Source organism: Rhinolophus sinicus, linkage group LG05 (assembly GCF_036562045.2).
Source record: "Rhinolophus sinicus isolate RSC01 linkage group LG05, ASM3656204v1, whole genome shotgun sequence".
Taxonomy (NCBI): Eukaryota; Metazoa; Chordata; class Mammalia; order Chiroptera; family Rhinolophidae; genus Rhinolophus; species Rhinolophus sinicus.
The window spans coordinates 93,847,136-93,858,883 of NC_133755.1; the positions used below are offsets into that span (position 1 = coordinate 93,847,136).

An 11,748-nucleotide genomic window follows, 5' to 3' on the forward strand; every position below is an offset into this window, starting at 1 on the left:
TTAAAGCTGGCCCAGCAAACATTTGTTTACCAAACATTTGCTTTTCCATCTCCGCATTAATGAACTTTCTCTCCTTTGAAGTCCCAAACCCTAAACCCCACCTCCCCTTTCTCCTCAGCTCAAGATGGCTTATAAACCTTAACTGCCTCATTTGTCCTCAGGGCCCCATGTTCTTATGACCCCCCCCCCCCATATATACATACATAATTCAATCTGGTTATTTTCTTTAGTTAATCTGTCTCATATCAATTTGATTATTAGACCAGCCAGAAGAACTAAGAGGGGAAATTTTCCCCTCCCCCACACCACTTTATCGTGGAAGGACGTCTCCTTAACTCAGTCTGTCATAAATCAGTGTAAAAAAAAAAAAAAATCAGTGTAACTGTTAGCTGACTAGGCATAGAATCCCAGAGAATGGTCAATTAACACTTTAGGTTCACGTCTTCTATTCTAATCGTGGAGATTTGAGTTACTTCTTTAGCCTATTGTTCTAATCCTTATCTCCTGTTCAGCCCACAAATGTGAGGCTTGAGTTCTAAAATCTTAGGGTGGTGTACTCCAAGGCTATCCCTTATCTCAATAGACAGCACCTTTAAACTTCTGTTCTTCATATTTTCTTGTGCCATTTCTCCACTCGCACACATAGTTTCACAGTTCTTTTTAGCTCCTGTATAAGTTAGGGGATGTGCTCAAATGTATCAAACAAAAACCCAACTAGAGTGGGATTTGCTTACCTAAAGCAGTCAGAATCCACGGGTTAAGCAATCCAGGGCTTGCTATAAGGAAGTAGCCATCTTTTAGTCTTCGGATTCTCCATGTCTTAACAATGATTGCTGCAGTCCCAAGCAATATATACATTCCAGGTAGAAAGTAGGAGACAGACGATTTCTATTTATCTACATACATCTCATTGGCCAATCTAAGCCACGTGCTCATCCTTAATTATAAGGGAATCTGGGAAGGCAAGATTTTTGTTAAGGAAAGGCTAGGTAGAAGGGGGCTAGACTGGGTGTTGAGTGCCTGTCCCTGCCACAAATTCCATCTCTGAAGTCTTACCTCCCATTTCTTTCTCCTCTGCATGAGTGGTCAGTCATTCTTAGACCCATCTAAAACTGCTACTGGGTTGGTTGAGTGTTTGGGAGTGAAAGCTATTTCTGATCAAGAGTTGAAAAGAAGAGCCTTTGATGTGATTTGGCTCGGGACAGAACATCTAAAAAGTACTCAAACTTCTCCCCTTTCTCTCATTGCTACTGTTCTTTAATATGTGTCTGCCACCTTTCCAGCCTGAAGCTGCAGTAGAAAGGCCACTTTCTATATCTTTAGTTCAGTAGATGTCAAACTCTATAATAGTAAGAAGAGATTGGAAATAGAATCACTCTTCCATGCTTGATACTATCATTTGGGTACATAATCATCGCATCAAACTCAACAAGTGTAAAGCTTAACACTTTATCCCATTCTTGCCCTTCTGTAAGTACTTCTTTGGCCCCACAAGTGCTTCCCTTATCTGACTTTCTTATTTGTGTTATTGGCACCATTCAATCCTCAGGCCCCAAAGCTCAGAGTCACCTTGACAATTTTTCCACCACATCCTTCCCTGTAGCCAACAGGTTCACAAATCTAGCTGATTCTTCTTGTTCAATGTCTCTTTTATCTGTTCTTTCCATTCCTTTTGCTACCACTCAAGGGTAGGCTCTCATTTTGACTATTGAAATAAATTCCTAACTGGTTTCCCTGCCTCTGTTTCCTTGTCAAGCCAACACATTTTGATCATTTTCTAAAACATGACATAAAAGCCCTCATCCTCCAACAAGAGAACCAGACAATAATCTGCTCATATGGAGTCATTTTAAAATTACACATATACTGGGGCGACCGGTTAGCTCAGTTGGTTAGAGCACGATGCTCATAACACCAGGGTTGCCAGTTCGATCCCCACATGGGCCACTGTGAGCTGCACCCTCCACAACTAGATTGGAACAACTACTTGACTTGGAGCTGATGGGTCTTGGAAAAACACACTTAAAATAAGTAAAAGTTAAAAAAAATTACACATATACAGTAAACATCTTATTTTATCTTCAAACCTATAAGACATGAAAAATTCATTTACTAAACTACTATTAGAGAGCCAAGACCTTTTAATTGAAAATAGATCTGCTAATTGAGGTTCAGAATAAACATATTCTGATGAATCATCTGTGGTTTCCTACATATGATTTTTGTAAAGTAAAGAGCTTATACTCGTATACAGTTGTGAAACAAGTATAGAACGCATCTAGATTTCAATGACTTTACCTTAATCTTTTACTGTGGTTTACAGATGTGATTTTATTTATTTATTTATTTTTGCCAGCTCACCTCTATGGAGTCCCTCCAAAACATTCAACTTACCATAAAAAACTTAAGCCACTTTTGTTTCTACACTCATGTTATATTGGGTTACCTAATGTTGAATTAAAATCTATAGAGGTTCAGGTTCCAGATAAGAATAAGCACACTTCTCCCTGTCTCTCTGATTGAATGCAGCTATAAATTCCGGACAGGATGCATGGAGCAGCTATTTGTCTGAAAAGTAAATAAGGCCAGGCCAACTGGAGGGAAAAGCCAAAATGTGAAGTACCGCCATCTGAGGCAGCTTTGAGTTTCTCTCTCTCTCTCTCTTTTTTTTTTTCTCCTCAGTTCTCCCAAGGCTTGGCCCCACAGGTGCTCACAGCTGCAGATGATTGTAGCAGAATGGTATAAATCAAGCCCCCCCTTTCAGGCCTGAGAACCCAAAGAGGGGCATCCAGGAAACTGGAAAGTACCGAGATATCTAGGGGTAAAAAGAACTCAAGAAGCTGACCTCATTAAGTTAGTTATGGTTAGCTATGAATCCTGAGCTCGTTCCAAAGCTGCACATATGTGGATCAGACTCAAGTCAGCGTTTAAACTTAGCAGCTAGACCACAGGCCACGTCTCAGCTTGGCCACTGGAGGGTGCATACATGGGACAAATCAAACAACACGGTGGAGGTGTAAAAACCAAACAAACGGGCATTGGAAATTGTGACCTGAACCAAACAAGATTAATGGCTTGCCAGAACACAAGTAGCCATGTGCATCTGGAAGAATGTTACAGAGAGAATGAAGATGATTGACTGGTCTGGAGTTTTGGTTAAATGGAGGTCTACTAAGAGAACGTCTACTGCACTTGCATAATTTCACTCTTTCCATAATAAACACACTGTGATTGAAATCTCTAGATTGAAAAATTTCAGTGTAAAAGTCCTTTGTCTTTTGATTATTGAAAATCAGTAACACTTTCTCAGTGCCCATGAACTTTCAGATATACTTCCCACATGAGCTATTTCAAGCTCTTTCCCTGCTCAAAGCTCTCAGTTCCTCCTCACTTAAAGTTGATGACCTCTGTTACCCTCCTGTGGGAGGACGGCTGACGTAGTGCTAGTGTGGCATAGATCTCCACTGACTGACTGGAAGCAACCTGCCAACTCTGGCATCACTCTTACAGGGGCTCACGGATCTCACACTTGCACTCAGAAAATAATTTTGAATATGGGCTCTACTGAGGCCAGATCTTGAGAATGTCCCTTTTGAGATAGGTCAAGAGACACCTGTCAGGGAAACTCTGGCTAACTTTCCACCTCAATATTTCCCTGTATCCATCATCTTTTCCTTCTCCAAAAGTCTCAGAGGAAACATGGACCCTTCTTAAAGGCGAACAATCCTCCTGTATTCTAAATTCTATGAACTTCTTGGAATACAAATATCCTCCTTTTGTTCAATGCAACATAATTTTCTATGCTCCAAAACCACTAATCCTTCTGTAATCATTTAGCTCATCTTACAATGGATGAAGAAATATGGGGATCTATAGTCATATTTGTAGACATTTGTTAAATTACTCTTCAGCTGTCTCTTTCAGAATAAACAAATAATTTTACCTTTTTTAAAGAGATTTATTTTTTATTTTTTACAATTCTTATTGCTTTACTCAGAAACTTTTCAAATTAATATGTAGCAATTCCACCTAGGTATAATATGCCATTAAGAATGTTTCTGTTGGGGCGGCCGGATGGTTCAGTTGGTTAGAGCGCAAGCTCTTAAACAACAAGGTTTCTGGTTCATTTTCCACATAGGATGGTGGGCTGCACCCCCTGCAACTAAGCATTGAAAATAGCAACTGGACTTGGAGCTGAGCTGCACCATCCACAACTAGATTGAAGGACAACGACTTGGAGCTGATGGGCCCTGGAGAAACACACTGTTCTCCAATATTCCCCAATTTAAAAAAAAAAAGAAAAATGTTATTAAAAAAAAAAAGAATGTTTCTGTCTACATAAATTAACATGTGGGACTCTTGTGCCATTTGAGAGGTATATAGAACAACAGACTGAGGTGTACAGAACCAACATTAAAGAGTGAAATGTCCTTGAAGAGCCTCATATTGGAAGTTCTCCTGTGTGACCATGGGCACCTAAAGCACAGGGTTGGGGTGAAATCAGTTAGCATCCTAGCATAGCTATGGCATTTCTTCTTTTTCTGTACAACAATTAGAGGTTATGATATTATGACCTTTACTTCATAAGAGGAAGATGTATGAAGAAGTCTTGGGCTGAAGAAATAGAGACTACAAGAAGTGTCCACTGTCTCAATTATCATCAGCTGTCCCAACTCTGACCTAAAAGGACCCCGATATTCGTCTGTTAGGAGGCAAGGCATGGAGGCTGTCTGGTCAAAATGGACACTATGTAACAACTGGAAGACACGAAACCTCTCTTCTCCCACACTTTGCTCCCACTCAGAAGCAACTCCTTGCCAGCCAGGCACAGCTTTGAGCTCCTCAGATTGAAGTCTGAGTTCATGTGGAGGATATAACAATACCTAGGAATGACATCAGGCAACGCATGGTAACAACAAGAAAATTCTGATTTAAATGCTATGTGCCGGTTTTTAAATTAGCTATGTTGCGTGGAGATGGCTGAAAGTCAGAACTCGCGAACTGTGACACCGTAGCTTTCTGAAAAATGGAGAAGGTAACTTCACTTCTGAGTTGAAATGTTGAGAATTTATATACGTACTCTTGCCCCACCAGCTCAGCTTCTTTCAGGAAAAAAAAAAAAATCCTCTGCATAATTCCCTTTTGTCAACTCTCCTTCACCTTCCTTTAAAAGAATGACAACACTATGTGGAATGTGACCTGTCACTAATAATGTAAATGAAGGGTTGATTCCTCAAAATACTTCTTATGTCCTTGGTGCAAGACATTGCTAGACACTGGGGCTCCAATCTGTAAGGATTCTACAGGTCCTGTCCTTCTGACTCAACTCCTATAACAAGCTTTACCTTTTTCTGATCATTGCCCCTCCTAGGGAAACTTTTTAGGCTTCTTTTTTTCTAACCACGTCCACCATTAAGTGTTAATACCACAGAAATACTGTCTATCTGTTTATGTATTAATACTATGTCTGTGTTTTATATGCGTACATTAAAACAAACAAACAAAAAAATGATTTATTTTTTTCCCTCCAAGAATCAAATTTTACCCTCTTGGGGGTGATATTATTCCTTTGGGGGGAAAAAAAATGCATTCCTTAGGGAAAAAACAGATAATCAGCAAATAAATAAGAAAAAGAATTATAATAAATAAAATGAAGGAAATTAAAGGGGCTAAAGATTGGGGTATGGTTACTTTGGACAGAGGTCTCCAGTTGGCTGCACCAACTGAAAGAGAAAAAGGAAACAATTTGCAGCCTCTCCTTATCTCTATTTCTTCTCTACCTCGGTTGGACTGGAAATGTAGGACTGTGCCTTTACCCCTGGACAACTAGATTCCTGTGGGCAAGTGCTGGGTAAGGACATAGCTTCCTGGAGCCCAACTGCTTAAGTCTCCCATCTGAAATGTTAAAGGAAAAGAAAGACTGAATATTATCCATGATGTAAAAATAATTTCTTCCTGTTTGTCAGACAAACTCTGGTGTAATTGCACTGCTTCCCTTAAACAAGCTCTACAAGGAATCCAATCTGCTTGGTGATCTATTTCTGCGCAACTCTGAATGGGCCATTGTTCCTTAGTGTGGATGTGAGACTATCAAGGATAAGTTTAACTTGCCATGGTGATGGTGGAACAAAGCACATATATTTGCATAATGCTCTCTCCAATACGTCTTTTCCAGCAAAATAATGAAGGCAGGATATCTGAATGCTGAAAAGCAAAATAAGGCTTTGGTTACAGGCTCTGGTACAGTTTTTAGAGTCCAGACCACTGTTTGCCAATTGGCAGGTAATTTTACCACTCTAAGACTCAGTTTACCCTATGTTCATTGCAGTATTATTCACAGTACCCAAGACATGGAAACAACGTAAGTGTCCTTCAATGGGTGATTGGATAAAGATGTGGTATATATACAGTGGAATATTACTCAGCCATAAGAAAGGATGAAATACTGCCATTTGCAACAACATGGAAGGATCTTGAGCGTATCATGCTAAGCAAAATAGGTCAGACAGAAAAGGACAATAACCATATGATTTCACTCATATGTGGGTTATAAAACAGAAAACAACAAACAAACAAACTCATAGACACAGATAACAGTGTGGTGGTTACCAGAGAGGATGAAGGGTGGGGGCAGATGAAGAGGGTAAAAAGGATCAAAGACATGCTGATGGGAGCAGACTAGAATTTGGGTGATGAGCACACAATGCAACATATAGATGATGTATTAAGAACTGTACACTTGGAACTTATGTAATGTTATTAACAAATGTCACCCCCAAAAAAATTTAATTAAAAAAAAAAAGACTCAATTTATCCATATGTAAAATGAGAACAATGACAATATTATATTGGGTTGTTATAAGGAATAATGAAAGTGATACATATAAATTATTTTGTATAATACTTAGAACATAGTGAGCCCTCTATAAATAGTTGTTCTTATTATAACTGTTTCTGTAAGCCAACCATGTGTTATTTTGGTAATTCTTCATACTTTTGTTGTTTCTGAGAGTAAAAGGTTAACATTTTGGTTAAAATCAAAGCAGAATCTCTAGCATTTCGTCAGGGTAGCATTTGCCTAAGATGCCTTTTAGCTACACTTGCCCTTCAGTTAACATTTGTTGATATTCTTCTAAGTCAATGTTACTTTGTTTTCCTCCTTTGACTGTTAAGTTACATTTTATAAATGTAATTTTTACTGCCCTCTATCCAGCACTATGAGATAGTGAATTAATTAATAGTAGGAGGTCTGCTAAGTTTTGTCTTTACGGAGACTTATTCAATTGGAGTTCTAGAAAGTTCAAAAGCAAACTCTGTCTTAGTTCCTCCCTGAACCTGTATAATCTCTGAGATGTCTACCCCGGTTATTAGCATGACCATCCTGGTTATTACCTCCGCTAATCGCCAGGAGCATCTCTTCTCATGCACAGTCCGATTCCAGTTTCTCACCATATGTATGCAACATATTTCTGTTCTGCGTTGCTGCCTCATAATTCCTTTACCAAAACCTATCCAAGTATTTTTCCTCAAGAGAGGTGCTGTTCCCACATGCCAGACATATGCTTAAGCACAACGGATGGGACATTCATCATGTTTGGGGCCACCCAGAAAGTTTAAACACCCTTCTGATGTTTGGGGAATTTCCCACAGCTCTCTTATCCTGTTTAGTTAGGATTCAGGGATTCGGTGAGTGGCAGGCAGATCCTGGTTTTGTGGGGCTTGGAGCTAATACAATTTTTTTTGGGAGGGGACTTCTTTAAGAAAAAAGCAACAAAATATGAATTTAAAATTAGATTAAAAATTAAATACTTATTGAAAGTGAGAAAAAAATCAAAACAAATTACAAATTTTAAAAAGTCAACCAGTACGACAACTATTATAAATTTAATTTTAAATTAATTTTAAAATTAATTAATTGCATAATGCACCTCTTTAATATTTGTTCTTTATTATTTTAGCTGAACACTCTGATGGCCTCTTCACATGACAATGATTTTGTAATTTTTTTTTTAAAAGAATGGAAAGAGAGGTTAAAAGGAATAGACTGCTGGCTTTGCTGTTCTCTGAGTGTTCCTGGGAATGGCAAATTCAAATTTTGATAGCAGCAAAATGGATTTCTTTGAGGTTGAATTAGAGGAAGGAAGTGTGATTCTCACATTGGTTTCAGTTAGTGAGGAACCTAACAAAGAACATGAAATGGAACCAAGCATTTCTTCAATCTCAGAAGACAACCTGAAGATTCCTAGGACAGATGATGAAGTTTATCTTCCGCAGACGAGTGAACAGTTCAAAGCTTGTCCAAAACCAGTGCTCCCCTTGCCAACCATTTTGCCTTCAATTGATAAAGTGCATTGGGACACTTTGCAGAACTGGTGCCAATAATTTAATTTGAGTACTGATGGCAAGAAAATAGACGTTTATCTGAGGCCCAAGGAACATGCTTACTCTGAAGAAAAACAAAACATTCCTGAAATACTACAGGAATCCACACTGCAGTCTGTTGCCACATGGCAGGCTACCCATCTGTCTCCTGGTACCTGCCCCTAAAGCAAGGAGAGTCTGTGAGATGGATCCTTTCAGGGACTTTGCTTTACCTTTGTGTTTGCACCTCATATTTCCCTGTTTGGCCCCAGAAAAATGGCTGGTCAGCCAATGATGAGTAAGATTCCCCACGGGGGGGGGGGGGACAGCTCAAGCCAGGCACAGTCAAGTGGGGACCAATAGGAGAACCCACCGGGTTCGTAGAGGTGGGCACAGCCCCCCACCTTCCCCGGGCTAAGGAGAGCCTCTGCATCTGGGGCTGCATTCCTTCCCACAACCTGCATGGGAAGAGATTCAATGGTGTGCTCTCCATCTATTCATATGCATAAAGGTTTTGTCCCTTGGGGAAGTACAAACATCCTGAGACTGATGGTTCAGCTGCCTGCAGGCAAGGGTGATTGGCTTGAATCAGTTTCCTATTATGATATATGGGATTCACAGATCTTGAGATCTACAAGCTTTATCTCCTTTACTTCCTCACCTAACTAATAAAAGCTGATGCTAGGCCTGATTTGGGGCTCAGTCCTTGAGGCTGCAGGACCCTTGGACCTGCTTGCATTCTATTCATGGCTACTGTCTTTTCTTAACCCTGTGCCGCCCTCCTCGCTCCCCACAACCCTCATCGCCAGGACTCGACAGCAGTCAAGTTCAAAAAAATGCAAGATGGTGACCAAGAAAGCAAGGAGTAAGAAAAGTTGTAAGATGAGTGAGAGAGAGCAAATGACCAATAGCGTTGAAGTGATAACTTCAGCTCAGGAAGCCATGTTGGCAGCCTGGGCAAGACTGGCTGCAAGAGCCGTTCAACCTAAGGCTATGAATTCATGTCCCATTCCTACTTCTGGTGAGAACTTTCTGCTGCAAACTTCTGGTGTCAGGTGGTGTGTGGTCCATGGCAGACCTCTCTTGGCAGACAGAGAGGGTTGGGTTCGCCTGCAGTTCTATGCAGGTCAGGCGTGGGTGCCTGACCCTCCTAAGAAGATGATCTCTCTCTTCCTGTTACCGGCCTGCAGTTTCCCATACCCAGACCTAGAAGATAATATGTTATGCCCCGACTGTGTTAAGAGGAATCAGAGGATGATGGAAAGATTAACTGCAATGAAGAAATAGAAGCAACCTGGTTTGAACACGCCCACATCATTCCTTTTGGATAGGCCATGTCTTAATAAAGACTAAACGGTGGATAGGTAGCTCACAGAGACATTGACTTGTACCCCTGGGATTGCTGTGCTCTGTCCTGGCCATCCTCAGTGCTGCCTGATGCCTTGAGCACAGATGGGAACGTCTGGATTCTGTACTTGAGGTCTGCCAAAAAGCGACTGCCACTGCTGCTTCAGGTATTTAGCTATAACATATAGAATATAATTTGGTTTTCTTTTAATTAATAGATTTTTTTAAGCAGTTTTAGATTTTCAGAAAAAATTGAGCAGGAACTAGAGTTCCCAAATACTGTTCCCTGCACGCCCCCATTTTCCCTACTATCAACATCCTGCACCAGAGGGTTTATTGAACTTATATTGACACATCATTATCACCGAAAGTCCATAGTTTACATTAGGGTCCATTCTTCATGTTTTACATTCTATGGGTTTTGAGAAATGTATAATGACATATCCACCATTATAGTGTCATACAAAATAGCTTCACTGCCCTAAAAATTATGTGCTCCACCTATTCAACCCCTGACACACTTTCTGTATCCATAGGTTTGCCTTTTCCAGAATGTCATACAGTTGGAATCATACAGTTGCCTTTTCAGATTGACTTCTTTCAGAGCAATGTAAATTTAGGATTCCTTCACGTCTTTTCATGGCTTGATAGCCCACTTCTATTTTTGTTTTTGTTTTAAATTAAAGTTTGTTGGGGTGACAATTGTTAGTAAAGTTACATAGCTTTCCGGTGTACAATTCTGTAATACATCATCTATATATCACATTGTGTGTTCACCACCCAGAGTCGGTTCTCTTTCCATCACCATATATTTGATCCTTTAGCCCACTTTTTAAAAAAATTTTTTTTTAGCAGAGAATACACCATTGTCTGGATATACCATAATTTGTTTATCCATTCACATATTGAAGGCCATCTTGGTTGCTTCCAAGTTTTGGCAATTATGAATAAAGCTGGTATAAACAAACAAACAAACAAACAAAAACAAAAACATACACACACAAAAAAAGAATAGAAAGATACTTTAGTCTTTCCTTTATCAAGGTTGTCAAATTGTATTTCCTTATTGATAGAAAAGTTAGAAAAGTTTCTTTAAGCTTTTCCTCATGGGTAAATTTAGTAAGTGTGACAGGGAAAGGCAGAGTTGCAGTGACAGTATCTTTCTTTTGCAAATTTTCCAAAAACCTGTGACATTTCTAGTGCTCTTCCAGGGTGGTAGAAGAGGTCTGTGCAATTGAGAGGTCCTGAAGCTCAACCTTTATTAGCTCCACGGCACATCCATCTCTGCATGGACCTACGCTTCACCCATGAGACCAAATCATAAAGATTTCACACCAGAAGTGAAGAACTGTAGAAAGCAGGAGCCCTTACAATCTGCCATTTCACAAGAATGACAACAGAGGCATCACTCTTCCTGAACTTCCTTGCTGACATTTCTTGTCTTGAGTCCCCAGAGTCATGGGCTCAGGCTGTGGAACTTGTGCCCAGAAGCAATAGTGTTGTCAGCCCTTCAGCGGCCCTCACAATATGATGTGGGTGTGGACCCCCGCGGCAGAGTCTCTCAGCCGGACCCTCCAGCCTTCTTGGTGATTCCAGGAGATACCAAACACCCTTTATTAAATTAAAATTGTGTTGACCTGCCCAAACTAGCTAGAGCAGTTTCTGTCTGCAATGGAGAGTCCTGACTGATACATGTGGCAGTGTGCTGTACAGGAATACGGCCGGGGCTGAGGCCTCATGAGCCTACCTGAGATGATGGCATAGTCCAAGGGTGGAAAGTGAATCAAAGCAGAGTGCACAGGAGAAAACTACTGTCCAATGCTAGAAAAGTAAGGATGAAGGTCAGATGCATGAGGCCTGGAGTTGAAGGTAGAAGTCAGGAAGCCAAGAATCTTGATGACTGGAAAGAGGTAATACAAAGGTAATTGAAAAAAAAAAGGCAGAGAGGGGTAGGTCTAGACTGTTTGATGGGCCAGCAGTTGGGTGGTATGTATGAGGGTTAAGTGGCCCTAAAAAGGGACAGAAGAAGGCTGGACAATA

At 40.3% G+C, this 11,748-nt stretch overlaps 1 pseudogene; it reads left to right on the forward strand.

Annotated features, from left to right (window-relative positions):
• Nucleotides 1-8,079: 8,079 nt before the first annotated feature.
• On the forward strand, nucleotides 8,080-9,648 carry LOC109448866 (developmental pluripotency-associated protein 2; annotated as a pseudogene).
• The last annotated feature ends 2,100 nt before the right edge of the window (nucleotides 9,649-11,748 follow it).